Source organism: Echinops telfairi, unplaced genomic scaffold (genome assembly GCF_000313985.2).
Source record: "Echinops telfairi isolate 266 unplaced genomic scaffold, ASM31398v2 ScPeMD7_7461;HRSCAF=8499, whole genome shotgun sequence".
NCBI lineage: Eukaryota > Metazoa > Chordata > Mammalia > Afrosoricida > Tenrecidae > Echinops > Echinops telfairi.
In genome coordinates this window covers 5,238,769-5,245,624 of record NW_022111361.1, presented here as the reverse complement: position 1 = coordinate 5,245,624, position 6,856 = coordinate 5,238,769, and the positions used below count along the sequence as shown (strand labels likewise).

The window sequence follows — 6,856 nt, the reverse complement described above, 5'->3', positions numbered from 1 at the left end:
GGGGGGGGGGCCCCTGCTACCTACTCCATCCTTCCTTTATATGCCGGCATAGTCTTCCTTCCATGGTCACTGTAATGGGGATTGACAGCACCTCCTCAACACCCAATAACACCCCTCTTTTGCCTTGTGTCTTAAACCAACACCCTTTCTCCCCTTCATTCCTAACAATCCCCTCATGTCCTGTTCCGTTGCTCGGACATGACATTTGACAAAGCCTTAAAGCCTCCACTTCCCTAAGACCTCAGCAGCCTCGCGCTGCCCAGCTCCTTTTTGCCGCTGTAGCCACCCTGGGGCCAGCCGCTCCTCCTACCTCTCTGCCAGCTTTTCTGTCCAAAGTAAACCCTCAGGTATGGGATTTATCACACCCGTAATAGCCCTCCATCATGCACCCATTAAAATCCGCCTTAAAAAGCCTGACAGTTTTCCATTGCGCCCGGTTTCCCTTATCTAAAGAGGCCCTTTTTGGACTCAGCCTATCATCAATCACCTGTTAAGACACAATATTTTGGTCCCTATTAATTCTCCATGTAATACTCCATTCTTCCAGTTCGTAAACCCAATGGCCAAAACAGGCTAGTTCAGGATCTCCACCTTATTATTGCTGCGGTAGTACGTATACACCCCGTAGTTCCCAACCCCTACACTTTATTAAGTAATATTCCACCGAAAACCACATATTTTACTGTTCTGATCTTAAGGACGCTTTTTTCTCTATCCCTCTACACCAATTCCTACTTTCTTTTTGCATTCACTTGGTCGGCCCCCCAGTTTCAGATAGCCCAGCAATTAGCCTGGCGGGTCCTCCCCCCACCTTTTCGGGCAGGTGTTAGTGGTTGACTTATCTCAGTTTAATTCTAAACCTAGTACCTTACTGCAGTATGTAGACAATCTGCTAGTCTGTAGCCCATCGCCGTCTCACTGTCAAACAGTCACCGGTGCGTAGTTAAATTTCCCAGGGGCCAAGGGATATCGAGTATCCCACTCAAAGGCTCAGCTGTGCGCCCCAAACGTCACCTACCTGAGCATTTCGCTCTCACCTGAAGGTCGATCTCTGACGTTGGATTCGGCAGTATCCGAGCCTTAAGGATTTGCTCCCTCCTGAAAACGCAGACCAAATCTTGTCCTTTCTAGGATTTGCGGGGTTTTTCCGTCTCTGGATTCCCAACTTCGCTCTCATCGCCAAGCCCTTGTACGAAGCAGCCAAAGAAACTCCCCAAGGGCCCCTGACCAACCCAGCAGGTTTGATAAGCTCCGTGCCCTATCACTTTCAGCCCGTTCTCACTTTCCCCTCAACAAACGCACCCTTTCGACTCTTTACGGACGAGCGGCAGGGTGTAGCAATGGGGGTCTTGTGCCAACAGCAGGGCCCAACTCACCAGGTCCTAGCCTCCCTGTCCAAACAACTGGGTGTTACAGTAAGGGGCTGGCAGCCCTGCTTGCGTGCACTGGCAGCAGCAGCCGAACTCACCAACTCTCAGCCTTTGGTTGTTTCGTCTCCCCACCGGCTATCAGACCTTTTAAGTCACAGTGCCTTGCCTTTGTTGGGAGCTTCTCGCATAGACATTCCATTTGCTATTTCTTGATAACCCTCACGTTACTGTTCAAACGTGTCCATGCCTTAACCCGGCCACTTTGTTCCCTATTTATAACCCTGGCCCACCTCGCATCGGTGCACAGAAATCATCGAAACCTACCTCCACCCAATTCGGGACCTCCAGTCTCAACCCCTCCCTGATCCACAGTTAACCCTTTTTGTGGACGGCAGCTCCAGAGTAGATGACCAGGGGAACAAACGGACAGCATATGCTGTGTCCCCCCCACTGGGGTGGTTCCAGCAGCCCCACGACCCCCTGGAACCACGTCCCAAAAGGCCGATCTGGTGGCGCTTACACAGGCTTTGAAGTTGGCCCAGGGTCACACCGTTAATATATACACGGATTCTAGATATGCATACTTGATTGCTCACTCCTACTCAGCCATATGGGAGGAGCGTGGGTTCCTTTCTACTCGCGGTTCTCCAATAGTAAATGGTACTCACATTAGGCAACTCCTAAAGGCTTTACCCCTGCCATCTAAAGTAGCCATCGTCCACTGCAAAAGTCATCAAACTGCTAAAGATCCCATCTCTGGGTAATGCCCGAGCAGATGCCGCAGCCTAGCCACACGTTTCACACGGAACCTGTCATAGCTCCAGCACTCAGCCTCTGATCAGTGGATGTACCTAAGTACCAGACTTATCCTACCACAAGCCCCCAAACACTCCTTCCTCAGGGAGGTTCACAATACCTTACATATAGGTCCCAAGGCCTTGTTCCGTTTCTTACCACCTCTTATAGACCCGGTGGGCCTCCGCACAGCTATTGAACAGGTACACTCAACCTGCACTGTTTGCGCTGCCGCTAACTCTCAGAGCAATATTCAGCCTCCAAGAAACCTCCACCAATTACGTGCCCACCCCCTCGGTGAGGACTGGGAAATTGATTTTACACACATGCCTAAACATAAACATCTTAAATACTTGTTAACTTTGGTGGATACATTTTCAGGGTGGATCGAAGCATTCCCTACCAGCCGGGAGACAGCAGATGTTGTTGCTAGAACTCTCCTGGAATCTATAATTCCTAGGTTTGGCCTTCCACACTCTATCCAGTCTGACAATGGCCCAGCCTTCATTTCGCAGGTGTCCCAACAAGTCTCCACCACCCCGGGGGTGGATTGGAAGCTACATATTCCTTATCGCCCCCAGTCGTCAGGCAAGGTTGAATGCGCCAACGGACTTATATAAAGTCCCAGTTAACTAAGCTCTCCGTAGACGTCCGCCTCTCTTGGCCAGATCTCCTTCCTGTTGCCTTAACCCGCCTCCAGGCTTCCCCCAGGCAGCTCATGGGTCTCAGCCCATTTGAAATTTTATGCGGCCGTCCGTTTGTCCTGAATTATTCTTTGCCTCAGAATGAAACTCTGCCTTCAGCTTGCTTACCCACTCTATCTTTGCTCCACAATTTACTCAGGTCCCACGCAGACCAACACCTTCCGGACGTGGGAGACACCTCTTCTGGCACCCAACCCTTAAGCTCTCCCCCGGAGATCAGATCCTAGTGAAAACTCGTCCCATGCCTGACCCTGGACTCCAGCCACGGTGGGAAGCACCATACACCATAATACTCACCACCTCATCGGCAGTCAAACTGGTAAGACTGACAGGGTGGTATCATCTGACGCGTGTCAAGCGAGCGCCCCTGGAATCTAAGTCCACTGAAGATGTGGACTTCCAACCCCATCAGTCCAACTTTACTCCGCCTAACAAAAACCTCCCCCTAAATGATTTCGGCATGGCTCCTCCTCTTCTTTTTTTCTCCCTTATAATGTGTTCTTAGAATAGGTCTCGCAGCAACCGCTCTGGCTGATTGGACCACTGGTCAAAAGATTTGCTTGGGACTCAGTTATATTGTCATCTGTTCCTGTTTTTTTCTATTCAGGTGCTGGTTTCCGTAAACGCTGGTCCCATGTAAATTCTTTTGTGTGGGAATTTGTGGTCCACGAAACCTATCAGGATAGCGACGTTGAAAAATCACATGTGGTTGGAAAAGGATACTGTGCTATTGAAGGATGCCAGTGACAGGTCTCTATAAATGCTTCCCCGGGCACCCTAAAATCAATAACTATCAGGCCATCCATGCCGTTTTTGTGTTTTTTTGACCAAACAAAAGAATACTGCCTTCGGTGGCTGGACACTTATGGCGGGTGCCCGTACTCCTCTTGCAAGATGCACCTGGCGTTGGACTGGAATGCTGAACTCAGCCTAGACAGGGCAGGCATGTTTGTAGGTAATGGATGCGGAACATGTCGTCTCAATATTGCAGACCCCTGGGATAACAGACGGCTATCAGGAGTAAAGGGAAAACTGTATCCTTGGCGACGTAGCAGTAAGCCCTCCGGCATCCTTAAAATTTATCAGCAATATGTAAGAATTCTCCCCAAAAGTCTTGATAACCTAAACCAGGTAGCACAAGACATTCAAAACAGTGAATAATCTTTAGCCAACCAGCTACCGGTGATGGAAGGCTCTGCACAACCCAAATATCCTGACACCTCCTTTTCCTGGGTAACAATACTCCCGGAGGCTGCTGCCCTTCTTAAGGCCTCAAACGTTGTTAACAGCTCTTCCTGTTACCTTTGTGCCTCCCTACAACGCCCATTATTGGCTGCTGTACCCTTGCAAACTCTCTCCCTGTCCAATGAAACCATAAGTTGTCCAGCTCCCATTTTAAATATTCCTTTGTATGCTCCTGAACAAAATTTTATGTATCCTGTATGCTATAAGTCACCCCAGGTTCCAGAAAATCCGGCATGCAACTCTACCCACAACATCACAAATATCGTCAGGGCCTCCCCAGGTATATTCCTTTGGTGCAACAGACCCCTCAGTAAGTGTGTCAATAGTTCTACACCACACCTTTGTCTCCCAGTCACCATAGTGCCACAACTCAATATATGGACCGGCAGAATTCGCATGGCAGTGGAATTTAAAAATGGGTTCCGCTTCTTGCAACCGCGGGGCTGTATTTTTACCCGTCTTGGTAGGCCTCAGCTTTGCCTCCTCCCTGGCAGCAGCAGGAATTTCTAGCGGGGCATTAGGACACAGCATTCTTCAATCAGAAAACTTCGACAAAAAATTCCGGCTGGTCGCCTCCACTTAAGCACTTACTCATTGCAAGAACACATTGTTCTATTAAATTGGCATTCCAGGATGCACACCTTCCTGACATGATTGCTGAAGAAAAATGTGAACATAAGCAAAGGTGGTGAAGAAAGCTGATGGTCCCCGGCTACCATAAGATATAGCGTCTGGGCGCCCTGGAGCTAACCCTAAGACACTTGAGACAGTTTAGCAAAAGAGACATGGAGGAGCCATAGAACGGTGAGAATGAATTCAGAAAGACCCGAGACCATGGAGAACTTGCCTGCTCTCTACACGATTTTCCAAGGCGAGGCCTTGTCCATGGAACTCACACGTCATCTTGCGGGGTAGATAAGCCCTGGGAGATAGTAGATGTTGGCGACCAGGTGTGGGTGAAGCTCATTGGCCGAGAGATGAAAAATGATAGGATAAAGGTATCTCTCTCCATGAAAGTTGTCAACCAAGGGACTGGGAAAGACCTGGATCTCAACAACGTTATTATTGAGCAAGAAGAGAGACGCAGACAGTCCTTGCAGGATTACACCGGGCAGAAGATCACCCTTGAGGCTGTCCTGAACACTACCTGCAACAAGTGTGGCTGTGAAGGCCACTTTGCAAAGGATTGTTGCATGCAGCCAGGTGGGACCAAGTATTCTCTGATACCTGATGAGGAAGAGGAGAAGGAAGAGGCAAAGTCAGCAGAGTTGGAGAAACCTGACCCCGAGAAGAATTCTTCTAGAAAAAGAAGGAAAAGAAGAAAAAGAAACACTGAGACAGGAAGTCATCTGACTCAGACAGCTCCAACTCTGAGAGGAAGCCCGCAAGAAGGCCAGGCACGCGTTGAAAGACAGCAAGGCGGCCAAGAAGAAGCACAAGGAGTGAGTGGAAAAGAGAGAGGGCTGGGTTAGAGCACGAAGAACCAGATCCTTAGTCCTGAAAGTCAAAACTCCAGTTGTGAGAATAAGGCTTCCCGCCCCATGAGAGGCGGCTTCCCCATAAGCAGCAGGCAGGGTTTGGGAGTTCGATGTCCAGAGCAGCTGCCTGATTGAGCTGTTTGCGTATTGCTTCCGGTCTCTTTGCAAGTGACCTCTGCATCCTACCCATGCGCTCACCCAACATCTTTCAGCAGAGGAGCCCTCGCCTCTCCAGCTGCCAACGCCACAGCTGCGTCCCAGCCCAAGCTTGAGCCGCAGCTACTGCTGTGGAGGGGAGTCTCACGGAATGGAGAAGAACAGAGCCACCTGCCTGTCCTGGGCTGATCGGTGGGGCGAGCCTGGTCAGAAGCGCTCACTTCTCCCATTCTCCCCAACGTGGCTCTACTCTGCTGCAAGTGACAGCCATGGCCAGCGCCAGAAAAAGACCATTTGCAGTGACTGAGTTTGTGTGGCATTCCCCAGACGGCTGAACCAGCCAGCCCCAGCCAAGATCATTGTTCTACTTTGCACTCGTTACTGTGCATGTTAATCAGTTCCCCTTCAGACCTCTGCTTAAATTCCTGGCATTTGATGGACAAAAAAAAAAAAAAGATATAGCGCCTGGGGTCTTAAAGGCTTGAAGACAAACAAGCGGCCATCTAGCTGAGAAGCATCAAAACCCATATGGAAGAAGCCCACCAGCCTGTCTGACCACGAGGTGAAGAAGGAACCAGTTATCAGACATCAAAGAACTAAAAATCAGATCAGTGGGTGCCCACCTTCCTGATACGATCACTGAAGACAAGCGTGTGCATAAGCAGAGGTGGTGAAGAAAACTGATGGTACCCGGCTATCAAAAGATATAGCGCCTGGGGTCTTAAAGGCTTGAAGATAAACAAGCAGCCAGCTAGCTCAGACAACAAAGCCCACATGGAAGAAGCACACTAGCATGTGTGACCATGAGCTGTCGAAGGGATCAGGTATCAAGCATCAAAGAACAAAAAAATCACATCACTGTAAAGGTGGGTGAGTGCAGAGTAGAGACTCAAAGCCCATCGGTAGGCAACGGAACACCCCCTTACTGAAGAGTTGTGGAGAGGAGACGAGCCCATCAGGTGCAGGGTAGCAATGATGAAACATATAACTTTCCTCTAATTCTTAAGTGCTTTCCCCTCCCACTATCATGATCCCAATTCTACCTTACAAATCTGGCTAGACCAGAGGATGTACATTGGTACAGATAGCAACTGGAAACACAGGGAAT

At 49.6% G+C, this 6,856-nt stretch overlaps 1 protein-coding gene and 1 pseudogene across 2 annotated transcripts in view; one reads left to right on the top strand and one right to left on the bottom strand.

Moving 5' to 3' along the window:
• Positions 1-6,856, bottom strand: part of PIP4K2A (phosphatidylinositol-5-phosphate 4-kinase type 2 alpha) — a 127,684-nt gene that overhangs the window by 30,167 nt on the left and 90,661 nt on the right. The window lies entirely within an intron of this gene.
• Positions 4,925-5,467, top strand: LOC115873104 (annotated as a pseudogene).